We start from the raw sequence: 9558 nt of genomic DNA on the forward strand, positions 1-9558 counted from the left end.
TAAGATCGGGTCTTACATGGGGCCTGAGACAAAGGCTTAAGCATGAGTAGTTTATTTGGGAACATGATCCCAGGGAGGAGGGGTGAGGGGGAGGAGGAATGAAACAGAGAAAGGGGGGAGTAAATATGGGAGTGTGTTAACAACTCTCTGAGTGAACACCACTCAGTCTTTCTGTGAAGCTTTATGAAATGTACTTCAGAACTCACTGGAAGAAGGGGTACAGTTATTCATTGGCTCCTCTCGAGCCATCCCATGGAATGTTAGCTCCCCTTCACTTCTGGGCAGCTCATGTGTCAATGCCAAGCAGGTCCCATGGGTGTCCCCCCATCATGGTGTCGGGCAAGATGCATGTGGAGAGGCCCTGTCAGGCCACATTTACACAGTGCTGGTCAAGACCTGTGCAATACTGGTCACTGGGGCAATGGCTGGAACAAGAGGTGAGGCCACAGGCATTTGAAGTGGCACACAGGATACGCCCCATATGGACAGGGATAGCTACAGCTCTCGCCTCATAGGTTACTGAGAAGACTAAATGATTTAATGTATGTGTTTGGAGGAGTGCTCGGCTCTTAGCAGTGACCATCTACATGGTGGTGACCCTGCCCTGACATTCCCTCTGCCTAGTGGACACCTCGGAGGCCTGTCATGTCCAAAACAGAACTCTCATGCCCCATCCCTCCCCTTGTCCAACTATTCCTTCAGTCTTTTCACTGCAGTTAAATGGCCAGGATTCATCTCTCTCTCCCACCCCTCACATCCAATTAATTATCAAACTCTAGCTTCAAAAAATACCCCAGTCTGGCCTTCTCATTAATCCTCATCACAAAGCGACTGACCCAGGCCAAGTCACTATTTCTCCTTGCCTGGCCCACTGCACTAGCTTCCCAACCATCTCCTGCCCTCACTCTCCCCTCCCTACAGTTTGTTCTCCCACAACAGCCTGAGTGAGAATGTTACTGCTGATTAAATCACCCTCTAACAGCTTCCTATTATCCTTTTTATATTTTTATTTTTTTAATCCTTTTTTAAAAAATAAGAAGGCTGGGCATAGTGGCTCACGCTTATAATCCTAGCACTTTGAGAGGCCAAGGCAGGAGGATCACTCAAGCCTAGGAGATTGAGGCTAGCTTGGGCAACATAGTGAGACCCCTGTCTCTACAAAAAAAAAAAAAAAAAACCCTTAAAAATTAGCTGGGTATGGTGGTGCATGCACCTATAATCCCAGTTACTTAGGAGGCTGAGGTAGGAGGATCACTTGAGCCTGGGAGGTCGAGGCTGCAGTGAGCTGTGATTATGTCACGTCACTGCACTCCAGCCTAGGTGACAGAGCAATATCCTGTCTCAAAATAAATACATGAATAAATAAATCAGCTTTATTGAGATGTAATTCACATATCGTATAATTCACCCACTGAAAGTATACAATTCAATGGGTTTTTTGTGTGTGTGTATTTGCAGGGTTGTGCAACCATCACCACAATCAATTTTAGAACATTTTAATCATCCTTCAAAAGAAACCCAGCACCCATTATTAGTCACTCCCCATTTCCTCTCAATCTCCCCAGCCCCAGCCAACCACGAATCTGCTTTCTGTCTCTCTGGGTTTGTCTATTTTGGATATTTTGTAGAAATGGAAAAAGGCAATATGTGGTTTTTCTGACCAGTTTCTTTTTCTCATTATTCTTAAGATAAACCCCAAACTCCCTGCCATGGCCTTCCAGGCTCTCCATGGTCCAGCACCCCCCGGACTCCCAGCTTTGCTGACTGCTTTCCCTGTCCCAATTCCTCCAAGGTCACTCACTGTCTTGAGCGGACCCCTCTCTTCTCCTTCCCCTCAGGACCTTGACCCTTGCTTGTCCCTTTGCTGGAACTTTTCTTCCCAGATCTATGAATTGGATTCTGCCCAAACGTTACCTCCTCAGAGATGACTGTCCTCTTCTCCACCCTCCTCCACCTCTCCCTCTGTCTCTTCCCCTGACTACTGGAAATGCATATGTATTTGCTGGATATTGTGGTCTGCACTTTTATATGCCACCTGCTACTTTCTGAATGCTTGTGTCCCCCACAATTCACATGCTGAAATCTTCATCCCTGAGGTGATGCTTTTTGCGAAGTGATTAGGTCATGGCGGTGGAGCCCGCACAAGGGCATTAGTGCCCTTACAAAAGAAGCACTAATAAAAATGAAGACACTCATTCCCCAGTGACACCCTTCCACCAGGTGAGGACAGTGAGAGGCGCCATCTATAAGCCAGGAAACAGGCTGTCACCATACACCGAATCTGATGACACCTCAATCTTGGATTTCCCACTCTCCAGAACTGTGAGAAATACAGTTCTGTTGTTTCTAAGCCACACAGTCTATGGTATTCTGCAATAGCAGCCTGAAGGGACCAAGACACAGCCTCACACCCACATGCACCAGCTGAACTCTCTTCCCTCAGGTTCTCCTCATAGATTATCTTCCTAGAGTCTCGTGCTCTCCCAGGAGAAAAAAACCCATTTACCAGCTGTAAGGCTTACTGCTCCAAACACAAATCAAACATTACGGCCTGAAGATACTCAGTCCCCAGCCATCTGTGCAGCCTCATAAGCAAAGCTGCAGGCAGTGGCTGCAGCTCTGTGTGCTCCAGGCATCTGGGCTTCACCTTCTTCCTATCTCTCTTCTTTAGAGGCTTCATATTGCCTCCTTCCTTTCTCTTTAAAAACATTAGCTTATCTCAATACTTTGGGAGGTGGAGGCAGGAGGATTGCTTGAGGCCGGGAATTAGAGAACACCCCATACCCCAGGGCAACATAGCGAGACACTGTCTTTACAAAAAGTGAAAAATTAGTTGGGTGTGGTAGCACATATCTGTAGTCTCAGCTAATCAGGAGGCTGAGGCAGGAGGATCAGTTGAGCCCAAGAGTTTGAGGCTGCAGTGAGCTATGATCACGCCATTGCACTCCAGCGTGGGTGACAGAGTGAGACCTTGGCTCTAATAAATAAGTAAATAAACAAATAAATAAATATCAGCCTGGTAGGGAAAACGGGAAACAGGCCTTTTCATACATTGCTGGTGGGGATGAAAGCAGTGCAACCTCTGTGGAGGACAATTTGCAATCTCTCTCTCAATTACAAACCCTTGAACCCATCCTACAGATGTACCTGCCCCCCTCTGAAAGGACATACATGGCACAGTCTGAGAGCAAAAGATTGAGGACCAGCCACCCGGTACTATCAATTGAAACCTGGTTTAGAACAAGGAACAATTTGCAGAAAAAAATGGGGAACCTTCTCTGTGTGGATATGAGACAATCTCCAGGATGTATGAGCAAGAAAAACCATGCTTGCAGTAAACAACCTTTGGAATAATGAAGAGGAAAACTAAGAACATGTATTTACCTAAGTAAATCCTGCAAGGATATAACGTTTTTTATATTAGAAATTGGGAACTGTTAGGGAAAAATTAGGAGGAAAACTTCTCACGGAGCCATTGATGTCATTTTTATATTTGAACCATATGACTGTTACATATTAAAATATAAAGTTTTAAAATATATGAAACAAATTAAAATCCTATTTGGAGGAGTTCTCATTTTCTGAAGATTTAAAAATCTTCCTTCCAAGAAACTGAAAGTGTTCAGTAGTCGGGGTTGGATGTAGATGGTGTCCTCCCTAAGATGTCAGCTGACATGTGGCCTCTTGGCTCACCCAGGACGGGGGCCTTGTTTTATTCATCTCCGTGTTCCCAACACTGTCACAATGGATGACACACAGCAGGCACTCACTAAATGTCTGTGGAATGAAATACTAAATAAATGCATTAATAGAAAGATTCCTAACTCAATAACAGAGTTATTTCAGTCTTGGCGAAGGGTCCATGCTGATATAAAATTGTCAAAATGGATGACTTGGAGCAAGGAGGAAAATAGCAATGTTGTTTAAGTCCCAGATCAGAAGAAGGTGGCAGTCCACATGGGTGCTGCTGCTCTCCCAATAGCAGATTTCCTGTACTTTTCTTGATACATGGGGTCTGGATAACAATAATGAGTAAATGCCAAACATAGTGTCATCACAGTGATGAAGCCACAAATAAGCCACTGTGGGCAGATCACCTGCCACGCACCCTCTCCCCAGGAGCGCAAAGCTAATCTTTCATAGGACTTTGCCTCCACACACCTGAGGACAAACTGTAAATTGGCAGAGACTCCCAGCCAGAGCTCTGCGCCTGTGGCCCTGTGGCACTGCTGCGAATGGGCCAAGCACAGTCTGAGTACACAGTGGACTCCTGGCAGTGGCCCTGGGTGGTTGGCATCAGTTATACCCCGAAAGGAGCATCAAGCTGTGTGGGAGCCAAGACTGAAGCCTGTTGGGTGCCGGGCCGGCACGCTCCCTCACCTCCTCCAAGCCCTGGCTGCCACCCTGCAGCTGGTCTCCGCCTGAGGTAGAGGAGTGTGGCGCAAACGGTGGCTTCTGCTGAGCCCTGCCTCTCCCTCCTCCCACACCTGATTCAGGGGCTCCTGTAGATGGGTGTCTGTTTCCCCTCAAGCCTCCTTTGCTCAATCACCCTCTCTCTTCCTGCTCTGGGATGGGGAGTTGTCTCTGAGTGGGGAGTGGGGCTTTTCTGCAGACAGGACGCCACCAAAGCCCTGAGCCCCAGGCTACACGGCCTCCCAGGGAGAGTGTTGAACTGAAGCATTGCCCAGAGCTGGATCTGAGAGAAGCCAGAGCCCTGGGCCCCGTGAGGCTCGTGCCTGTCAGATTCCCACATCTCCCTCCCTCCTCCCAGGCCCTGGCTCTGGACCCAGTGAGCAGCCCTCCGCCATGACCCTGTGTGCCATCCACCTGTCCCCGGGGGATGTGAGCACTTGCCCGGTAGCCCGGGGCTAGGGACATGGGCAAGATGTTAGGATGGGTTCAGCCTCTGCTCCAGGCTAATGCTCCTGAAGGTGTGTCCCAGTCAGGAAGCTCCTGGCACTTTTTGTCTCATTGTCTCAGCGTAAGCAGTATTCAGAGGTGTCCCTGGAACACCTGGCTCAGAGGGCAGCTGGGTATTTGCCCAGGCTCTGTGGCAACCTGCCCTCTTCTGGGATAGCCAGAGGGCTGACCCTGCCAGAGTTTTAGCACCATGGCTTCAAGGCTGTCTTGACCAGCAGAGGCCTGGCCCCGCCACATCTCACTTCCTTCTGTTCCTCCCAGTCCTTCCCACTCACCTCTTGCCCTCCACTCACCCTCTCTTTCTGGAGTGCTGCATCCTACCCCAGGGGAATGCCCAGCCCACACCCAGGCCAGTCAGCTTCTTCCAGAAGGCAGCAGAGCTGGAGCAAGCCTGGGGCTGAGGGGCCTCATGGCTGATTTCCCTTCTCAGAAACCTCTCTGACCTCCCAAACTGGAATCTCTGCCTTTGGCTTGCAAGCCAGGAATCACATATGGGTCACTCAACCAGAGCACTCTTGTGGTATGTCCAGGTCAGAGGGCAGCAAGGCCCTCCCATGCCATCCCCAGCAGCTGGACAGAGGGTGAGGAGGCCCTCCTGGCGCCTCAGGCCCTGAGCCTCTCAGGTTCCCTCGAAGGGAGGGGCTCTGCAGAGCCAGCTGCAGCTGTGGGAAACCACACACCACAGCCTGCAGGTGCAAGGGGCCTGGGGGAAGGGGAGAGGATTAACTGTTTCTTGGGAGCAGGCCTTCTCCATCCCATCTATTCCCAAATGGTGGCTCCCCCAGGATGCGGGGTAGCATGCTCAGCAGGGGTGTGGGGTGGGAAGCTGGCCGTGGAAGAGTCACAGGGCTTGTGATCCAGGGATCCCAGAGACAAACCCCTGCCTGAGAGGCCCCTGAAGCCCACAGAGAGAGGCCAAGTTACTCTCACTGACTCTGGGTGGCTTCAGAGGCCACTGAGAAACCCTGGGCACCGTGTCCCACTTCATGTCTAGTTGCCACTCTCTGAAGCAATTTCCTCCAAGTCATGGGCTTGCCCAGGGGAGGCAGAAGGGAGCTTCATTCTTGGGCTGTGCCATTCACCCCACCTGGGGTCTGCCCACTGAGGACCCTCAGAGTGATGCCAAGAGGAGTGCACTGGGCCGGCCTCAGTGGAGGCTGAGCAGGCGGTTCCTTCCCCCTCAGCCTGGGCCTCTGGGTGATAACCGTGAGTGTGAGTGAGTAAACCCCAGCTCACCAAGGCTGGGACACTGCTCTGGGGTTGTTAAAAGGGCTGGAAGCCATTCAAGGGGAAAGTTTCACAGGTTCCCAGAATGGCTCCTTTCTGCCATGCTGTCCCCAGAGGCTAGTGGGATGTTCTTGCTGCCCATGTGCCTGCCTGTCACAGGTCCAGGTTGGTCTGACCTCTCATCTTGCCAGTTACCTGCGTCTTGGTGGAGCACCCACCGAGAACAGTGTCCTGGCGAGAGGCCCGGGGGGACCCAGCCCCTGCGGGAAGAGGCCAGCCTTGCCTTTGTGTGAGTCCTGCTTCACCCCCAACTTTCTTCTCACTCTTCCCATTCTTCTACGAGAATAAGTAACTCATTCCCTTACTCTTGATTTTCCCTAAATGTGAGAAAGGTGACGCTGTCTAGGAGAAAAGTGACTGAGTTCACTCCGCACACATGGGCACCCACTGCTTGTCAGGCTTGAAGGTAGACACACATTCTTTCCCTGGAAGAGCTCACAGGCTGGCAGGGCAGACATTCACACTCTATTCAGAGGCAGGGCTCTGCAAGGGAAGGCAGCAAGTTCGTCAGGGGCAGAGGAGGGGCCGATGATGACAGAGAATGTCTGCAGAGCTCACAAATGTTCTATGAAGCACACAGTGCTGGCTGTTTGGAACGAAGCAGAAAGGGGTAAGGCAAAGTGCTCAGGATCAAACTGGGGAGATAGGAATGAGTCACAGTAAGTTGTCTTGACGTCCCCGTGGGGCAGTAGGGGACTATTTCAAAGGGCTTTCAGAATTCAGGGCAGGGTCTTTTCCCACTTGGGTAATCAGGGAAGCCTTCTAGAAAGAGGTGGTATTTGAACTGTGGGGAACGTCAGGAGGCTGCACGAGGGAACCTGGACCTGAGTTGTGGGGACCTTGGTGCCAAAGCAGAAACTGAAGGATGCCTCCTCCTGGATGAACTACCCAGGGGAAAATTAAACTTACTGGAAGAGTGAAAGATTCCCCCAAGACACTCAAGTGAGGGGTGGTGTCTACTGCTTCTCCTGTGCCTGCACTTCCGCAGGAGGGCAGGGCTGATTTCTCCTCCCCGTACCCATCAACTTCTGACCTTATTACATCTGCCCCACCCTGCCTTTCCATCCTCAGCTCCCATGTCCTTTCCCTGGGAACTGCCCATTACAATCTCTGCTACGACTTTTTAAAAAGCCCATTCGGTCTTTGTCCCCCTTTCCCGGCACAGAGCTTTAAAAACCTTTGGGATCTCCTGAGTGACAGGAACACCTTTTGTCATTTGTAATGAGCATTTCCATCATACCTCAGGTTATGATAAGAAGGCAACTCAAGGTGGGCCCTTAATTTTAAGGGAGAGACTGGCCATGCCAGAAAGACCAAGCATGTGATCAGAGTGTGGAAATTTCGTCCCTACTCCCATCCCCACTGCACCGCCAACCTCTGGGGCGAGAAGGAGGGACTAGAGATTGAGTTTGTCATGTGGTTAATGATTTAATCAATGGTACCTGTGGAGTAAAGCCCCATATAAAACTCGACACTGAAACTGAGAGGATCTTCCTGGTTGGTGAACACACTGATGTGCTGGGAGAGGGACATGCCACATTCCATGAGGAGAGGGCATGGAAGCTCTGCACACACACCGCCCCCACCCAACACCTTGCCCTACATAGCTCTTCCCTTTGGCTGTTCTGAGTCTATATGATAATAAAACTAATTTTAGGTATAGCATGCTCAGTGAGTTCTGTGAGCCATTCTAGCCAACTACTGAACCCTAAGTTTGGGTGGTGAGAACTCAAATTTGTAGTCAAGTCAGATAGAAGTGCCAGTAGTCTGTGGACCCTGCGTGCGCCTGAGTTCTGAAGTAAGGGTAGTCTTGGGGACTTTGACATTTAACTTGTGGGGTCTGACACTATAAAAAAACCAAACTCGGTTTTTCCTACTATACTCTCTCAACACGTTCCTGACACCAGATGGGGGGGCAGGGGTCTCCCCCACCCACCAAGCAAGCTGTCATTTCTGCAGCAGACACTAGTGGGGCATCCTCCAGTTCAACTGTGACTCTACCTGCTGACAGTGTCAGATCACACAGGTTGAGAACTCAGTCCCCTCTCCTCACTTCTGATGCCAAGTGCAAGCCCTGGGTTGTTTCGCCACTGCTCTGTCTGACCAGCTAATTGGGTTTCACCAAAGCAGCTCACAGAACTCAGGGACAACTTACTTACATGTGTTAGCTTATTATAAGGATATTCCACAAGATATACATGAAAAGATGCATAGGGTGAGCTATGGAGGAGGGGTGGAGCTTCTTTAACCTCCATGGGTGCTCCACCCTCCAGGAATCCCCACGTGTTCAGCTATCAAGAAATCCTCTGAACCCTGCCCTTTTGGGTTTTTATGGACACTTCATTACATAAGCCTGATTGACTAAACCATTGGCCACTGGTGATCAACTTAAACTTCAGCCCCTTTTCCCTCCCTGGAGGTTGAAGGGTGGAGCTGAAAGTCCCAATCCTCTAACCCTGTCTTGCTCTTTCTGGTGGCCAGCTCCCATCCTGAAGCTTCCTAGGGGCTTAGCGTGCAAAAAGACACTTAAAACTTGGGAGATTCCAAGGATTTTAGGAGTTGTATGTCAGGAATGAAGCCCTAACACCTGTTTCACAATATCACAGGCACTAACTGCAGGTAGTCAGTGTCAGAATTGACACTGAATCCAATTGCAGCATGCCCCGTTGGTGTCAGAGAATAGTTGTCAGAACATACAGAGGCCTCTCTTCCCTAAGATTCACATCACACTCCTTCTCCTGCCTGAAATGTCTCTCTGCTCCCCGCATTAACTAGTCCACTAGTCTGTTTTTCTAAATTCTTTCTTCCCTTCAAAGTCCACCTCCTTCACAGCTTGGTACTAGTGATGCTGTCCTGTGGCCCTTTCTTGCATGTATAACTCCGCACCTCCCACTAGGTAGCATCTGCTTTTGGAGACCTGGGGAAGGCTTGCCCTGGACAAAGGAGTTGCTCACGAAATGCTCCTCGGTGGATAGAAGGGGAAGGCTGCATTGAAGTGAGGAAGGCTGCTGGCCTGGCGAGCACTCCTCAACAAGAAGCCTCTGCTTCAGGCCTCTCCCCCTCCCTCCTTGCTCTGTTGGCTGTGAGAAGCAGTGTCTTGGGATGGGCCGGGTTTTGGGGGCGCTGGCTCTGCCGTTTCCAGCATCATTGCCCCGACAGTAAATACAAAATTTTGGCATCTTCTCTACTCACCCAGGCCAACACCCTCCCCCTACACACACACCACACTCTATACACACACCACACACCCCCACACTCCACACACACACCACACACCCCCACACTCCACACACACATCCCCACCCTCCCCACACACATCCCCACCCTCCCCACACACCACATACTCCCCCC

At 50.5% G+C, this 9558-nt stretch overlaps 1 long non-coding RNA gene across 1 annotated transcript in view; it reads right to left on the reverse strand.

Annotated features, from left to right (window-relative positions):
• Window positions 1–3466: 3466 nt before the first annotated feature.
• LOC116482429 (uncharacterized) overlaps window positions 3467–9558 on the reverse strand; it is a 23653-nt gene continuing 17561 nt past the window's right edge. The window contains exon 3 of the long non-coding RNA XR_004251857.1: window positions 3467–3777. This is a non-coding gene — a long non-coding RNA (uncharacterized LOC116482429). The remainder of the gene's footprint in view (window positions 3778–9558) is intronic.

This window comes from Hylobates moloch, unplaced genomic scaffold, assembly GCF_009828535.3.
Source record: "Hylobates moloch isolate HMO894 unplaced genomic scaffold, HMol_V3 SCAFFOLD_14, whole genome shotgun sequence".
NCBI classification, from domain to species: Eukaryota; Metazoa; Chordata; class Mammalia; order Primates; family Hylobatidae; genus Hylobates; species Hylobates moloch.